The sequence below is a fragment of the Nycticebus coucang genome, chromosome 11, assembly GCF_027406575.1.
Source record: "Nycticebus coucang isolate mNycCou1 chromosome 11, mNycCou1.pri, whole genome shotgun sequence".
Classification (NCBI taxonomy): domain Eukaryota; kingdom Metazoa; phylum Chordata; class Mammalia; order Primates; family Lorisidae; genus Nycticebus; species Nycticebus coucang.
The window spans coordinates 7487630-7505968 of record NC_069790.1 but is presented as its reverse complement, the minus strand read 5'-3'; the positions used below and the strand labels follow the sequence as shown (position 1 = coordinate 7505968).

Genomic DNA, 18339 nt, shown 5'->3' with positions numbered 1-18339 from the left:
TTTCCCTCTGCTATGTGTTGGAAGAATAAGCATTGTCTTGGGATACACATGAAATAAGACAAACACTAACAAAATCTGATTTAGGAAAGAAAAAGGACCAGACATACCTTTTGTGTTATCCATTATCATAGATAAGCAAAACTATTCCTCACAAAATCAGCATACGGCCTATGGGTGCAGGTTGGACATTCCTATAATTTAGTCTATCTTTGTTTCTGTCTCGTCCCTTACTGTGCTTTGTGCAATATCAATTTGCCTTTGTTTTGGTTCCAATTTTATTATCATTTCTCTGATGGTTATTTATTTATTTATTTAAATGTTGATGATTCATTGAGCGTACACAGAACCAGGTTACACTGATTGCTTTTGTTAGCTAAGGACCCTCTCATATTTATGTCCCACCCCTAAAAGGTGTACTACACCCCATTAACCCCCCATCCCTTTTCACCTCTCCCCATCCCCCACCTCCCACTGTGTACTAGGACCTTAATTGCCCTCATATCAGAATTGAGTATATAGGATTCTTTTTTTTTTTTTTTTGTGGTTCTTGGCTGGGGCTGGGTTTGAACCCACCACCTCTGGCATATGGGGCTAGTGCTCTACTCCTTCGAGCCACAGGCGCTGCCTGAGTATATAGGATTCTTATTTCTCCATTTTTGTGATGCTTTACTAAGAATAATGTGTTCTACATCCATCCAGGTTAATACAAAGGATGTAAAGTCTCCATCTTTTTTAGTGGCTGAATAGTATTCTGTGGTACCCATACACCACAGCTTGTTAATCCGTTCCTGGGTTGGAGGGCATTTAGTCTGTTTCCACATTTTGGTGATTGTAAATTGAGCTGCAATAAACAGTCTAGTGCAAGTGTCCCTGTGATAAAAGGAGTTTTTTTCTTCTGGGTACATGCCCAGCAATGGGATTGCAGGATCAAATGGGAGGTCTAGCTTGAGTTCTTTGAGGGTTCTCCATAGTGCCTTCCAAAAAGGTTGTATTAGTTTGCAGTCCCACCAACCATGTAAAAGTGCTCCTTTCTCTCCACGTGCATGCCAGCATCTGCAGATTCAAGACTTTGTGATAAGGGACATTCTCACTGGGGTTAGATAACATCTCAGAGTGGTTTTGATTTGCATTTCTCTAATAATTAGGGACGATGAGCGTTTTTTCTTTTTTTTATTATTATTATTTTTTTATTGTTGGGGATTCATTGAGGGTACAATAAGCCAGGTTACACTGATTGCAATTGTTAGGTAAAGTCCCTCTTGCATTCATGTCTTGCCCCCATAAAGTGTGACACACACCAAGGTCCCACCCCCCTCCCTCCGTCCCTCTGACGATGAGCATTTTTTCGTGTTTGTTAGACATTTGTCTGTCTTCTTTAGAGAAGGTTCTCTTCATATCTCTTGCCCAGTGATCTAAAGGATTTTTGACTCTTTTTATGTTTATTAATTTGAGTTCTCTGTAGATCCTAGTTATCAAGCTTTTGTCTGAATCAAAATATGCAAATATCCTTTCCAAATGTGCAGGTTGTCTGTTTGCTTTGGTTGTTGTTGCCTTAGCTGTACAGAAGCTTTTAAGTTTCATTAAGTCCCATTTGTTTATTTCTGTTGTTGTTGTGATTGCCATGGTAGTCTTCTTCATAAAATCCTTCCCCAGACTGAAGGCTTCCACTGTTTTCCTCATACTTTCTTTGAGGATTTTAGTTGTTTCTTGCCTTAGATTAAGGTCTTTTATCCATCTCGAATCAATTTTTGTGAGTGGAGAAAGGTGCGGGTCCAGTTTCAGTCTTTTACATGTGGATATCTGGTTCTCCAGCACCATTTATTGAATACAGAGTCTTCCCCCAGTGTATGTTCTCGTTTGGTTTATCAAAAAGTAGGTGGCTATAAGCTGTTTGTTTCATCTCCTAGTTTTCTATTCAGTTCCAAATGTCTATGTCTCTATTTTTGTGCCAGACCATGCTGTTTTGATCACTATGGCCTTATAGAACAGCCTAAATTCTGATAGGCTGATGCCCCCAGCTTTGTTTTTATTACTAAGAATTGCCTTGGCTACCTTGGTTTTTCTTTTTTTTTTTTTGGTTCCATACAAAATGAAGAATTATTTTCTAGAAGTCTTGAAAGTACGATCTTGGTATTTTAATAGGGAGAGCACTGAATCTGTAGATTGCTTTGGGAAGTATAGACATTTTAACAATGTTGATTCTTCCCAGCAATGAGCATACTATGTTCTTCCATTTGTTAATATCTTTTACTATTTCTTTTCTTAGCGGTTCATAGTTTTCTTTACAAAAGTCCTTCACCTGTTTTGTGAGGTGTATTCCTAGGTATTTAATTTTCTTTGGAGCTGCTGAGAAGGGTATTATGTCCTTGATTTCCTTCTCATCTTGGCTGTTATTGGCATATACAAAGGCTACTGATTTGTGGACATTGATTTTATATCCTGAGATATTACTGTATTTTTCCATTGTTTCCAGAAGTCTTGTGGTTGAGTCTTTGGGGTTCTCTACCTATAAAATCATATCAGTGGCAAATAGGGAGAGTTTCACTTCCTCTGCCCCTATTGGGATGCCTTTAATTTACTTCTCTTGCCTGATTGTATTGGCTAGAACTGTCAGCACTATATTGAATAGTAGTGGCGATAGAGGACACCCTTGTCTTGTTCTAGTCCTGAGTGGAAAAGCTTTCTGTTTAACTCCATTCAGTATAATATTAGCTGTGGGTTTGTCATAGATGACTTCGCTCAGTTTATGGAATATGCTGCCAACGCCTATATTCTTCAGCATTCTAATTAGGAAAGGATGTTGAATTTTATGAAATACTTTTTCTGCATCTATTGAGAGGATCATATGGTCTTTGGTTTTGCTCCTGTTGATATGGTGAATTATGTTTATAGATTTGCGTATGTTAAGCAAGCCTTGTATCCCTGGGATGAATACTACTTAATTGTGATGTGTGACTTTTTTTTTCAAGGAGAACACCAAACATACTTTATTAGCACAAAAACGCAACCATAACAAGGCACAGCAAGCAGAAACATACATTAGCAGTCAAGTGGTTTTCTTTTTTGTAGTCTTGGCAATAGCCATAGGGATATAAAATAACATTCTCTAGCAGCAGGTAAAGAAACTATGGAGCATTCACCCGTGGTCCAGAGCACATTAACAAAAAGACACAAGAATAGATTTGGCTACTTTAGTGCAAAATTTCTAAGACAGAACTGGAGATTCCATTCAATTATTAAGAAGCAAACACTAGAACTTGATATAACTTCCAAAAGAGCTATTAAGTCATATTATATATGATTCTAAGTGACAAAAGTTGCTAATTAAAGTTATTTACAGATACAATGGTTGTACGGTACCTTTTAAATCTGCAATTTAGGTTTCAGATTTTCCATTAAGAATTAACTGCACTGAAATTCTATAAACTATACTTAAGCAATTCAGCTATAGGAGTTTACAGCAGAGAGATTAATACTGCCATCCAAATTATTAATTACAGTTTAATGATAGTCTCAACATTAGCAACCATGGTAGTTACTACTATTTGACTTGTTTGGGCATCATCTAGTCTCATTTTCTTCATGGTTCACAAACTCATGGTGGGCACAGAAAAAGATACAACTTTTATGGAACGATTAGACTGCACATGTTAAACTTAAAAAATCACACACACGAGACACTACACACAAATATCTGTTTTAAGTTAAAGGACTCGTTAAAAAATGAATACCTAGGGCCTTTAAATAAAATTCTACTACTAATAACTTTGTAAGTCTGAGATTTTAAGAATAACTATTTAGAAAACTTGGTTTTCTTTTTTTTTTTTTGGCCAGGGCTGGGTTTGAACCTGCCACCTCGAGCATATGGGGCTGGCGCCCTACCCCTTTGAGCCACAGGCGCCACTCGAAAACTTGGTTTTCTTAACAGTACCTTTTGCAGAAGCGAAAAGGAATCTGACTATAAACACATCAACACTTACATGAACTGCACTATGCCCTTATGGTGAGAAAATTGTATTTTTTTTCTAAAAGGAAGGCAGTCTTTTATAATATTTTTGGACTTCCAAAGCTTGATTTACAGTGACTACAACCATCACTACTTTTGGAAGGTTATAGAAAAACTCTTAGAAAAAAATAATTTCAAGCATCACTCACACTGTTGAAATACTCATCCAATATTAATAATTTGTTCTTCAGTAAGAAATAGAATTCTTCATAGCAAATGCCCCAGAGTGGCCTCACTCAGTTACTACAGCCATTAAAAACCAAACTTTTAGCTAAATTGGCAAGATGTTTTTGTAGTTTTGCTGAACACCTGTAGCTCTAACCTCTAGTTGTCCAATAGGCACCATGTTTATCTGAATAAGCAACAGCAGGCTGCATCTGACAGATACTAACACTAAACTTACACACTGTATGAAAACCAAGCACTGCATGCGTGCTTTTATAGGTGTGTGCTGTCTGATGCACATGAAAGCAGACTCCATTAGTACCCACTGGGGACAGGAGCATTTACTTTGCCTTGCCTGGTTCTCTTTCTAACCAGTGAACTCTAACTTTTTGTTTATAATGGCACTCTTTTTATAAAAATTCTGAGGTAGCTGCTGAGTTAATAAAAAAGTCACTACCAGGAGAAAAAAATAGAAACCAGGGTCCACTGTAGATAATGAACTTTTAACCTCCCAAGCCTATAAATCAATCAATAAATAAAAACCTATAACATTGATGGTAAAGGGAGCCCATCAATTCCATCATAGGTAATGCACCTGCAGATTACGGCATGACAGATATACTGCAGACTGAATTGAAAAGTCCTATTGAGTGATATAATAAGCAGCAGTTCAAAAAACATGCAAGAACTGGGATTTTTTATAATGTTCTAAAAGTCCTGTTACAGTGGAGGAGTGAAATACACACAGATCATGTGCATCAAAACTGAAGTTGTGATTCCACAGTTTGATACGGGCATGCAGGGACCTGTCATAGCAGTGGAAGCTCACAGAGAAGAGGTAGTCCTCCTGCGCAGAGTCCCTGAGCAAAAATGTGCCTTTAGGCTTCCCTTTCAGAAGGGCTTCTGCTTTGTAACGGTCTATCAATCCCCAGTAACAGGAATTCCCTGTAATCTGAAGCAAATCTGGCATGAGCCAGTGTATGTAATCAATCTGTATGTGGACTTTCCAAGCTCCCTGTCTGCTAATGTGAGCATGGCTGTCTCCAGATACCTGACGCTGCTTCTGCCTCCATGACTGCAAACAAAGGCTGGTTGTATCCTCTTCCGAGTCACAGTTAGCTTGTGGAAGTGCAGAACTGTCCCCACTTATTTCAATCATTCCAGGAGCTAACTTTGGTCCCAGTTTGTATAATGGATTAACCTGTGTAGTAGCTTCAAATGTATATATTTGTGCATTGGGAGGGGGATAAACCTCTTATTTAACACTAAGCTGTCTTTTCTCTCTAAGCCTATCTTCCTTATCTTCTGTAGATACCAAAGATGGATCAAAAGTATCCAAAAATGTTGAAGGTGGGCTCACAGGAGCTGTAGGCTGTTTAATCAAATGTCATTTGGGGGCTAAATCTGAACCAGCAGGAAAAGGGAATTTCTCAAGCATTAATTCAGAAAGATGTATTTTTCTTCTGTTGGAAAAGAGAGGCTTTGATTGCTTGTTATAAGTTCTTATGGGAATAAACAAGCCTATAGTATCCTGCAACCTCTGTCTGAGAGAGCGACTTCCTAAGTTTCTGCTGGAAACACTGTCCATGTCGTGTACAGAGCTTACACCATAGCGCCTCTCTTTCTTTTGAAGTCCACTTTGAGTTCTACCAATTTTTTTTTTTATCAGTATCCAATGAACTTTGGTTCTTTGCAGAACAGGAATCGTTTTTCTTTCCACCCCATGGAGTGTGTCGAGAGTAGGAATCTTTTCATGCAAGTCTTGTTCCTGGGGTAACCCAAGAATCATTATCCTTTTCAATACTTATTTCAACAATGTGAGGGATTTCAGTGGCACAATTTTGGTTTCTCCTTGAAGAATTCTTAATCCTAATTGTAAGGCAACATTTTCTCTTAAGGGACTGATTTGCTGATGAAGAGACGAATCTTCTATACTGATATTTTTCTCTTTGACAGACAAACATCTGTTGGAGTTCATGTCCACATTTTCACTACATTTTACTACTACAGTTTGGCTTCCTCCCTCATGACTGAAGAAATTCTGACCCTGTATTTAAAGTTATTCCACATTTTCCCCACTTTATCCATTGATTATAAGATCATGACCAATAGCAGACAGGACAATGGAGGGGCAGGATTCCTAGTGGCCAATCCAGAGGCATGTAGGTGAAGGCCACAGGAGGGAGGTAGTCAGCGAGAGGAGGGCAGCCAGGAGTCAAGGACGTCAGGCCACTGGGGTGCACTCTGTGTGCTGCTGCCATTTTGGAGTTGGGCCTGTGATGTATGACTTTTTAAATAATAAGCTGTAATCTATTCACTAGGATTTTGTTGAGAATTTTTGCATTTATATTCATTAGTAAAATTGGTCTATAGTTCTCCTTTTTGGTTGGGTCTTTTCCTGGTTTTGGTATCAGGGTGATGTTTGCTTCATAGAATGTGTTGGGAAAGATTCCTTCATCCTCAATTTTTTGGAATAAATTATGCAGTATGGGTATAAGCTCTTCTTTGAAGGTGTGGAGAATTCTGGTGTGGAGCCATCTGGACCAGGGCATTTTTTTATTGGGACATTTTTATTGTTTCTCTAATCTCAGTACATGAAATTGGTCTCTTCAGAAGGTCTATTTCATCTTGATTAAGTCTAGGGAGGGGGCGTGATTCCAAGTATTGATCTATTTCCTCTACATTGTCAAATTTCTGGGCATAGAGTTTCTTGTAGTATTTAGAGATAATCTCTTGTATCTCTGTGGCATCTATTGTTATTTCTCCTTTATCATTCCTGATTGAGGTTACTAGAGATTTTACTTTTCTGTTTCTAGTAAGTCTGGCCAAGGGTTATCTATTTTATTTACTTTTTCAAAAACCAACTTTTTGTTTCATTAAGTTTTTTGAATAATTTTCTTTTTGTTTTCAATTTCATTAATCTCTGACTTAATTTTGACTATTTCTTTTCTTCTGTTTGGTTTAGGTTTAGATGGTTATTCTTTTTCCAATTCCATAATGTGGTTTTTGAGTGTGCTGATGTGTTTACTTTCTGTTTTTTGAAGGTAGGCATCTAGTATGATAAATTTTCCTCTCAAGATTGCTTTTGCTATATACCAGAGATTTTGGTAACTGTGTCTCCATTGTTGTTGTGTTTGAGGAAATTAACAAGTTCCTCTTTAATCTCTTCCTGGACCCAACTGTCACTCAGCATAAGATTGTTTAGTTTCCAAGACTTTGTGTGGGGATGAATGATTTTGTTAGAGTTGAGCTTCACCATTATGGCCTTGCGGTCTGAGAAGAGATATGGTATAATTTCTATTCCTTTAATTTTGCTGAGGTTTTATTTGTATCCTAGGATGTGAACTATTTTGGAGTATGTGACATGAGCTAATGAGAAAAAAAGTATATTCTTTTGCTTTGGGATGGTATATTCTATGTATGTCTATTAGTCTGATTTGGTCTAGAGTCATGTTTAAGTTCTTTGTATCCTTGTTTAGTTTCAGTTTAGAAAATCTGTCCAGTTCTGTCAGTGGGGTACTAAAGTCCCCAGTTATTAAGGTGTTATGGGATATCACATTGCTCAGACCCCTCAAGGTCTGTTTCATAAATCTTGGAGTATTTAAGATAGATGTGTAAATATTTAGTATTGAGATGTCTTCTTGTTGTATTGTTCCTTTGACCAGTATGAAGTGTCCAACTTTGTCTTTCTTAACAAAATTTTCTCTGAATCTGCTTGTGTCTGAGAATAAGATTGCAACCCCTCCTTTCTTCTGATTTCCATTTGCTTGATATACTATTTTCCATCCCTTAACCTGAGTCTTGATTTGTCCTTCAGGGCTAGGTGTGTTTCCTAGAGACAGCATATGGATGGCTTGTGTTTTTTCATCCAATCGGCTGGTCTGTGCCTCTTCAGTGGGGAATTCAATCCACTGACATTTATTGAAAGTATCAATAGTTGTGGTAGAATTCTATTCATCTTATTGTGAGTTATTTTGTGGTGTAATTTAATCCTTTGTGCCATTGTGAAGGCTACATTATGGCCTCTGGCTTATAGATGTATGCTTTGGTGGTGGTCCATTGTGATGTTCAGTATGGAGAACAGGTCTAAGTATTTCCTGTAGAGCTGGTCTTGTTGTAATGAATTTCCTCAGTGCCTATATATCTGCTGATTTGATTTCTCCATCAATTTTGAAACTAAGTTTGGCAGGATACAGGATTATTTTGTTTGAAAATTATTTTGTTGGGCGGAGCCTGTGGCTCAGTGAGTAGGGCGCCGGCCCTATATGCCGAGAGTGGCGGGTTCAAACCCAGCCCCGGCCAAACTGCAACCAAAAAAAAAAATAGCCGGGCGTTGTGGCGGGCGCCTGTAGTCCCAGCTACTCCGGAGGCTGAGGCAAGAGAATCGCTTAAGCCCAGGAGTTGGAGGTTGCTGTGAGCCGTGTGACGCCACGGCACTCTACCCGAGGGCGGTACAGTGAGACTCTGTCTCTACAAAAAACAAACAAACAAACAAAAAAGCAAACAAAAAAAATTATTTTGTTTAATGATATTGAAGGTGGATGACCATGCTTTCCTGGCTTGGAAGGTTTCAGGTGAAAAGTCTGCTGTCAACCTAATGGTTTTGCCCTTGTAGGTCAGTTGGCACTTATTCCTAGCTGCTTGTAGGATTTTCTCCTTTATCTTGATTTTGGACTAGTTCATTACAATGTGTCTTGGAGAGGTTCTGTTAGAGTTGAGATGACCTGGGGTTCTATATCCATCTGAAATGAGTGTGTCAGAATCTTTCCTAAAACTTGGAAAGTTTTCATTTATGATAGTCTCCAGTAAGGCTTACATACCTTTGGGATAATCTTCTTCCCACTCAGGGATTCCTATTATCTGTATAATAATAGGAATAATATTATATGATACATATTATATGATACAATATTATCATATACATATTATACATATTATATGATACAATATTATCATATATTGATAATGATACATGATAATAATGTATCATGATTAATATATGAATAATAATATGTATTATTCCTAATAATAATATTCATACATCTGTATGTTTGAATACTTCATGGCATCTCATAGTTCTCTAAGCACCTGCTCTGCTTTCTCTCTCTTCTTTTCTGACTCTGTTACTACCTGTGTTAACTCAAAGGCTTTATCCTCTAATTCTGATGTTCTTTCTTCTACATGGTCTGATCTATTTTTGATACTTTCTACTCTTGTTTACATTCCCTGATGATCTCCTTCATATCTTTAAGCTCATCCATATCTTTTCTATATTCTACGTATTACTCGTCTGACTTTTGGTTCTATCTTTCCTTCTCTTCCAATCCCGTATTGTCTTAATCATCCATATTTTAAATTCCCTTTCTGTCAAATTCATTAATTCTTTATAGGAGGAGTCTTCTTTAAAAATTGTCTTGTGGTCTCTTGGAGGAGTTGCTCTAATTTTTTTTGAGGAATAACCAAAATTCATGATGCTTGAATTTTTCCTTTGGTTCCTCCTCATGTGTGCTTTCTTCTGTTCACTTCCTTGTTCACCTTTTTCCTTCTCACTTCCTCCTTTGCTTCAGATTACCTTGTCTCAGAGTCTAGGTGACGAAGAGGCCTCTTGGTATAGGGTCAGAAGGTGGAGAAGGGTTACAGCAGGCAAAGAGAAGCAACAGGAAAGGAGAAAAAGAAGAAAATAAAAAAAAATTTAAAGTGGGGGGGGAAGAATAGGAGAAAAGCAAAAGAAATAAAAAGAAGAGAAAGAAAGGCAAAAACAAAGGGAGGAAGGTGGACTAATAGAAGAAAATTGAAGAATGGGTGAGATGAAAGACAGGAAGGGAGGATGAGAGTGATAGAGGAGATGTTGTCGTTCAGCACGGTGCTAAGGCCATGCCTATAGCTCAAGGGTTGTGAGGAGCTGAGCTGTGTGGGTTCTTCAAAATTAGGCCCTCCTTACTTGTCTGTCCATGGCCAGACTCTTCCTCTGCCAAAAAATAGGAAGAGAAGAAAAAGAGAAAACACAAAAACCAAGAAGGAAAAATTGGATAAGGAAGAAAAAAAAAAGTATAAAAGTTCTGTAGCAGCATGATCTTTCTACCACTTTCTTCCTGGGCTAAGAATAGAAAGTTCATCTGGCCTCTTTAAGCCAGGCTACTGTTGCGGTTAATCTGCTAGACCACCACTGTGTCACACCCACAGCAAAGAAAGGGTGGGAAGAGAAAGAAAAGGAAAGAAAAAAGAGGAAAAAATATGTCTATGCATAGATAAAGGAAAAGTAAATGTACCATTGAATCAGATTAAGGGGGGAGGGGGGAGGGGTAAAGAAAGAAAGAAGAAAGGCAACAAACCAAGAAAAAGAGAAAGAAAAAACAAGAAACAGGGTGGCAGGAATATCTTGGCTGATACTGAAGCATTTTTAGTGGGAGCAATGAGATGAGTAGAAGGGTCTCTACCAACTGAGAGAATGCAGTGAAGTGTACTAGGGTGAGAGAATAGTTCAAGCTAAAATTCTGCAACCAAAACCAAAAGAAAAAAAATTTGAAAAAATTCAGAAGTACTTGCTCTTGTTAAATGTAAAAATGGAATATAGGAGAAGATCCAACCTTAAAACTTAGCAAAAAGCAAAGCATGTTGAAACAAGATAAAAGAAAAGAAAAACAAAACAAAACAAAGAAATGCTAAGATAGCCTGATGTAAGCAATCTCAGCAACCAGTTTAGGAAGGAAAGAAGAGAGAGAAAAATATAATAATACAAGCTAAATTAAAAGGAAGTGGAAAAAAAGAGCAACAACATTCAAAAAAATTTATATACACAAATATATATGACATATAGATTTGATTTTTGTAGGAATATATTTATGCTGCAATATACTTTCTGGACACCGGGTGGTGCTGTGAATTTGGGGGACAAACAACGTAGCTGGTAACCTCTCTCTGGTTCCAGGGCTTAGAGCAGTTTGCCAGCTTATTCTTCATGGTGGTCACAGTCCACCTAAGCACTCAGCGCCCCTTCCCCCCTCACCCCCCGCCACCCCCCGCAGATCTGGCATTCCACAGTTCTGAACAATTCTTCAACTGTGGTCTCTGCTACCATTCCCATGGGGAGTGTCCTGAGTGAAGGAATGCTTCCCACTGTTGGAACTCAGATTGCTGCACCCTAGGCCCCCAGCAAAAGGCTGGCCCAGACAATGGCGTGTCCCTGATCTGAACTTTCCCCCTTATGGATGTTTCATCTGCTGCCAAACTGCAGTAGGGCTACTCTAGACATCACTCCAAACTGACCCCCCAAATCCACTGGGGAGTGCCTATTTCTTCAACCTTTTAAGAGTCCCTGAGCCCAATACAATAAAGGTCCACTTCCTGCAGGTGCCCAGCAAGAGGTCTGCTTATACAAGCTACTGGCACCGTTTCCCACTATGGCTTCCCTTTGTCTGGGAACATTTCCCCTATGGGTACTTCACAGGTTGCCAACCATGTTAGAGCTGCTCCAGCCAGCAATCCAATCTGGCCACCAAATTCCACTCGGGGGAGCACCACCTAGCCTCCCCCAAACATAAACTGCTAGAAGTTTCCCCTTGGATCCTGCCGCTGTGGCCACCCACTGCCACCAGAGCCTGGGAGTGCTCGCAGAAACTTGCCCAAGTGTATTAGTTTTCCGCAGCTCTGGCAAAATCCAGCTGTCCACCTCCACACTGCACTCTCTGAGCCACAGCTGTATGTCAATATTCCACACCAGGAATGATCCATCCCTCTCCCTCTGCCCTTTTGCTCTAGGAAGGCTCAGCTAAACTCCTTCCTGTCCGCCATCATGCTCTGCCTCAGGTTATTTTTTTCCATCTATTTCTTTCTAAATTCTTCTGTTAACATTTCACATCTTTTTGCTATCTTGCCCTCACATCAACTCAGTTCTAACAATTCTATAGTATAATGTTACCTTAATAATGGGTTTGCATTATTAAATATTTTAAAGTTGATTACAAAAATTGTGCTGGTATTTTCATGTTCCATGTCAGCATCTTTTTGGCACATGTTCTTCATTTGTAAGTGATCATACATCTCTCGACCTTTTTTTAATTTCTTGCACAAATTTTGTGCTAAATGTTTGTTGTGATTGTTACTCATCTGGAATGCGTTGGGTATTCCTGACCAGGTATCTGCAAAAGGGTCCTGGGGTCCTGTTGGAAGTAAGGCCAGGTGGCATTAATGGCCACACAGCTCAAAGGCTGTCTTTTCTATTGCCACAAAGGTAGAGAAGTGCTTTGTATAAATATGTGCATTCCTCACATAGTCCTCACCTTTCTGTTTCTCTGGAAATAGAGTTGGGGCAGAAAGGGCTTCTCACACTACTCAGCTAAAATTTTTTTCTATTGATATATAATAATTGTACATACTTATGGGTGCTTGTGAGGCTATGCACATGCAGATAATGTGTAATGATCAAAATCAGTGTAATTGGCTATCCCTCACCTAAGACAATGATCATTTCTCTGTGTTAGGAGCTTTCCAAAGCTTCTCTTCTCACTATTTTGAAATATACACGAAAATATTGTTAACTACAGTTGCTCTGCTATACTGTCAAACACTAGAATTTGTTCCTTTTGTGTAACTGTGATCAATAAAATAACCTCTCTTTATCTCATCTTCCCCACGCCCCTTCCCAGCCTCTCAAAACTATCATTCTACTCTCTACCTCCATAACATCCACTATATTAGCTCCCACGTGTGATTGAGAACATGTGATATTTGTCTTTCTGCTTATGGCTATTCCTCCTGTTCCCTTCATGTTGCTGCAAATGACAGGATTTTATTCTGTTTTATGGCTAAATAATATACCATTGTGTAAATATGCCACTTTTTTGGTCCATTAATTCACTGATAAACACTTAGGTTGATTCCATGTCTTGGCTATTGTGAATAAGACTGCAATAAACATGGGGGTACAGATGTCACGTTGATATACTCATTTCCTTTTATTTAAATATACACCCCATAGTGGAATGGCTAGATAATCACTTCATAATTCTATTTTTTGTTTTTTTTTTTTTTGAGAAAACTTCATACTGTTTTCCATAGTGCCTGTACTAATTTACATTTCCACCAACACAATCACACCTTCCCATTTCTTTGCATATCCATCAAACCTGTTATTTTTTTGTCTTTTTGATAATGGTGATTTTAACTGGGTGATATATCTCATGGTTTGGATGTGCATTTTGCTGATGATTAGTGATGCTAAGCATTTTTTAATATACCTGTTGGCCATTGCTATGTCCTTTTTGGAAGTGTCTATCCAAGATTTTTCCCCATGTTTTTCAATCAGATTGTTTTTGCTATCGAGTTATTTGAGTTCCTTATATATGCTGGTTATTAATTTCTTGTCTAATGGATAGTTTACAAATATTTCCCTCCCATTCTGTAGGTTAACTTTTCATGTTGTTAATTATTTCTTTTGCTATGCAAAAGATTTTTAGCTTGTTGTAATTGCATTTGTCCATTTTTGCTTTTGTTGCCTGTGCTCTTGAGGTCTTACCCAAAAAGTTTTTGCCCCGACCAGAGTCCTGAAGTGTTTTTCTAATGTTTTCTTCTAGAAGTGTCATTGCTTCAGGTATTTAATCCATTTTGAGTTGATTATTGTATATATTGAAAGATAGGGGTCTAGTTTCAACATTCTGCATATAGTTATCCAGTTTGCCTACCACCATTTATTGAAGAGACTATCCTTTTTCCCAATGTATGTTTTTGACTCATTTGTTGGAAGTGAGTTGGCTGTATGTGTTTGAGTTTATATCTCAGTTCTCTGTTCTGTTCCACTGGTCTATGTGTCTGTTTTTATGCTAATACCATGCTATTTTGTTTACTATGGTTTCATAGTATAGTTTGGAGTCAGGTTGTGTGATGCCTCCAGTGTTGCTCATTTTGTTCAGGATCGCTTTGGCTATTCTGGGTCTTTTATGATTGCATACAAATTTTTAGATTATTTTTCTATTTCTGTGAAGCATGCCATTGGTATTTTGATAAGGATTTCATTGAATCTATAGATACCTTTGGGTAGTATGGACATTTTAACAATATTAATTCTTTTAATCCATGAGTATGGGACATCTTTCCATTTTTTATGTCCCCTTCGATTTCTTTCATCAATGTTTCATAATTTTCTTTGTAGAGATATTTCACTTCTTTGATTAGATTCATTCACCATATATTTTGTAGCTACTATAAAGAAACTTCTTTCTTGAATTCTTTTTCAGATTGCTTATTGTTGATTTGTAGAAATGCTACTGATTTTTCTCTGTTAATTTTGTATTCTGCAACTTTACTGAATTTGTTTATCAATTCTAGTAGATTTTTGATGGAGTCTTTATATTTTTCTAAATATAAAATCATGTCATCTTTAGAAAGGACTATTTGCCTTTTTTCAAATCAAAGAAAAGTTTTTAAAATATACTTTGGATGTCCTTTATTTCTTTTGACATATTGCTCTGGCTAGGAATTCTGGTATTGTGTTAAATAAAAGTGATTGAAGTAGGTATTTTTGTCTGGTTCTAGATCTTAAAGGAAAGGCTTTCAATTTTTCCCTGTTCAGTATGGTGTTAGCTATGGGTTTTTCATATATGGCTTTGAGGACTGTTTCTTCTATACTCAGTTTATTGAGAGTTTTTATCATGAAAGAATATTGAATTTTGTCAAATAGATGCTTTTCAGCATCTATTGAAAGAGTCTTATGGTTTTTGTTCTTGATTCTATTAATAGGATGTATCACATTTATTGATATGTGTATGCTGAACCCTACTTGGATCTCTGAGGTGAACTTCACTTGATCATGCTGAATCATGTGTTTCAGCATGAATTTTTAATGTGTTGCTGACTTTGCTTTGTTAGTATTTTGTTGAGGATTTTTGCATTTATTTTCTTCAGGATATTGGCCTGTAGTTTTCTTTTTTGTTGTTGTTGTATCCTTGTCTGTTTTGTTGTCATAGAATAAATTTGGAAGAATTTCTTCTTCTTCTTCAATTTTTGGAATAATTGGAGAGTAACGTGTATTAGTTCTTTAAATATTTTATAGAATTCAACAGTGAAACCATCAGGCTTTTCCTTGGTGGGGGACTTCTAACTAAAGCAAAAATAAATGAAATTGGGACAAAAACAATAAACAGATCAATAAAACAAACACATGTTTTTGCCAAGATAACAAAAGTACCAAATCTTTAGCTAGACTAAGAAAAAAATAGGAAAAGATCCAAGAAATAAAATAAGACTCCGAAAAGGAGGTATTAGTGATACCACAGAAATACGAAGGATCATTAGAAACTATTATGAACAGCTATCTTCTAACAAATTGTAAAACCTAGAAGAAATGGATTAATTTCTCAGCACATATAACTTACCAAGAGTGAACTTACCAAGAGTGAAGCAGACCAATAAAGAGTGAGGGGATTGAAGCAGTAACACACTATCCAACTTAACCTGCACCTTGACGCCCACTTGGTGCTTGCTATTGTATGTATTTTGCTCCCTAGAGTATGCCACTTGCTTGTAAGAAGTGTATTTTTGATGGTACATTCTGAGATCTGCAGTGGATGGGATTTTACTACTGAAAACTGTCATATTTTATTATTTTGTAACTCTCTTTTTTTTTTATTGTTGGGGATTCATTGAGGGTACAATAAGCCAGGTTACACTGATTGCAATTGTTAGGTAAAGTCCCCCTTGCAATAATGTCCTGCCTCCATAAAGTGTGACATACACCAAGTCCGCACCCCCTCCCTCCGTCCCTCTTTCTGCTTTTCCTTCCCTCCCCCCATAACCTTAATTGTCATTAATTGTCCTCATATCAAAATTGAGTACATAGGATTCATGCTTCTCCATTCTTGTGATGCTTTACTAAGAATAATGTCTTCCACTTCTATCCAGGTTAATACGAAGGATGTAAAGTCTCCATTTTTTTAATGGCTGAATAGTATTTCATGGTATACATATACCACAGCTTGTTAATCCATTCCTGGGTTGGTGGGCATTTAGGCTGTTTCCACATTTTGGCGATTGTAAATTGAGCTGCAATAAACAGTCTAGTACAAGTGTCCTTATGATAAAAGGATTTCTTTCCTTCTGGGTAGATGCCCAGTAATGGGATTGCAGGATCAAATGGGAGGTCTAGCTTGAGTGCTTTGAGGTTTCTCCATACTTCCTTCCAGAAAGGTTGTACTAGTTTGCAGTCCCACCAGCAGTGTAAAAGTGTTCCCTTCTCTCCACATCCACGCCAGCATCTGCAGTTTTGAGATTTTGTGATGTGGGCCATTCTCACTGGGGTTAGATGATATCTCAGGGTTGTTTTGATTTGCATTTCTCTAATATATAGAGATGATGAACATTTTTTCATGTGTTTGTTAGCCATTCGTCTGTCATCTTTAGAGAAGGTTCTATTCATGTCTCTTGCCCATTGATATATGGGATTGCTTTTTTCATGTGGATTAATTTGAGTTCTCAATAGATCCTAGTTATCAAGCTTTTGTCTGATTGAAAATATGCAAATATCCTTTCCCATTGTGTAGGTTGTCTCTTTGCTTTGGTTATTGTCTCCTTAGCTGTACAGAAGCTTTTCAGTTTAATGAAATCCCATTGGTTTATTTTTGTTGTTGTTGCAATTGCCATGGTAGTCTTCTTCATGAAGTCTTTCCCCAGGCCAATATCTTCCAGTGTTTTTCCTATGCTTTCTTTGAGGATTTTTATTGTTTCATGCCTTAAATTTAAGTCCTTTATCCATCTTGAATCAATTTTTGTGAGTGGGGAAAGGTGTGGGTCCAGTTTCAGTGTTTTACATGCAGACATCCAGTGCGCCTAACAATGTTTATTGAATAGGGAGTCTTTCCCCAAGGTATGCTCTTGTTTGGTTTATCAAAGATTAGGTGGTTGTAAGATGTTAGTTTCATTTGTTGGGTTTCAATTCGATTTCAAGTGTCTATGTCTCTGTTTTTGTGCCAGTACCATGCTGTCTTGACCACTATGGCTTTGTAGTACAGACTAAAATCTGGTATGCTGATGCCCCCAGCTTTATTTTTATTACTAAGAACTGCCTTAGCTATACGGAGTTTTTTCCGGTTCCATAAAAAATGTAGAATCATTTTCTCCAAATCTTGAAAGTACGATTTGGTATTTTGATAGGAATGGCATTGAATAGGTAGATTGCTTTGGGAAGTATACACATTTTAACAATGTTGATTCTTCCCATCCATGAGCATGGTATGTTCTTCCATTTGTTAATATCCTCTGCTATTTCCTTTCTGAGGATTTCATAATTGTCTTTATAGAGGTCCTTCACCTCCTTCGTTTGGTATATTCCTAGGTATGTCATTTTCTTTGAAACTTTGTGAAGGGAGTTGTGTCCTTCATTAGCTTCTCATCTTGACTTTTATTGGCATATACGAAGGCTATTGACTTGTGGACATTGATTTTATATCCTGAAACATTACTGTATTTTTTGATGACTTCTAGGAGTCTTGTGGTTGAGTCTTTGGGGTTCTCTAAGTATAAGATCATGTCGTCAGCAAAGAGGGAGAGTTTGACCTCCTCTGCTCCCATTTGGATTCCCTTGATTTCCTTGTCTTGCCTAATTGTATTGGCTAGAACTTCCAGCACTATGTTGAATAGTAAATGTGACAGAGGGCAACCTTGTCTGGTTCCAGTTCTAAGAGGAAAAGCTTTCAGTTTTACTCCATTCAGTAAAATATTAGCTGTGGGTTTGTCATAGATAGCTTCAATCAGTTTTAGAAATGTGCCACCTATGCCTATACTCTTCAGTGTTCTAATTAGAAAAGGATGCTGGATTTTATCAAATGCTTTTTCTGCATCTATTGAGAGGATCATATGATCTTTATTTTTGCCTCTGTTAATATGGTGGATAATGTTTATGGACTTGCGCATGTTACACCAGCCTTGCATCCCTGGGATGAAGCCTACTTGATCATGATGAATGACTTTTTTGATGATAAGCTGTAATCTATTGGCTAGGATTTTGTTGAGAATTTTTGCATCTATATTCATGAGTGAGATTGATCTGAAATTCTCCTTTTTGTTTGGATCTTTTCCTGGTTTTGGTATCAGGGTGATGTTTGCTTCTAGAATGTGTTGGGGAAGATTCCTTCCTCCTCAATTTTTGGGAATAATTTCTGCAGTACAGGAATAAGCTC

At 37.6% G+C, this 18339-nt stretch overlaps 1 protein-coding gene and 1 pseudogene across 1 annotated transcript in view; one reads left to right on the top strand and one right to left on the bottom strand.

Annotated features, from left to right (window-relative positions):
- Nucleotides 1-18339, top strand: part of ABCA13 (ATP binding cassette subfamily A member 13) — a 578079-nt gene that overhangs the window by 226902 nt on the left and 332838 nt on the right. The gene's annotated exons all lie outside the window — the stretch shown is intronic.
- Nucleotides 4513-6259, bottom strand: LOC128560266 (suppressor of cytokine signaling 5-like; annotated as a pseudogene).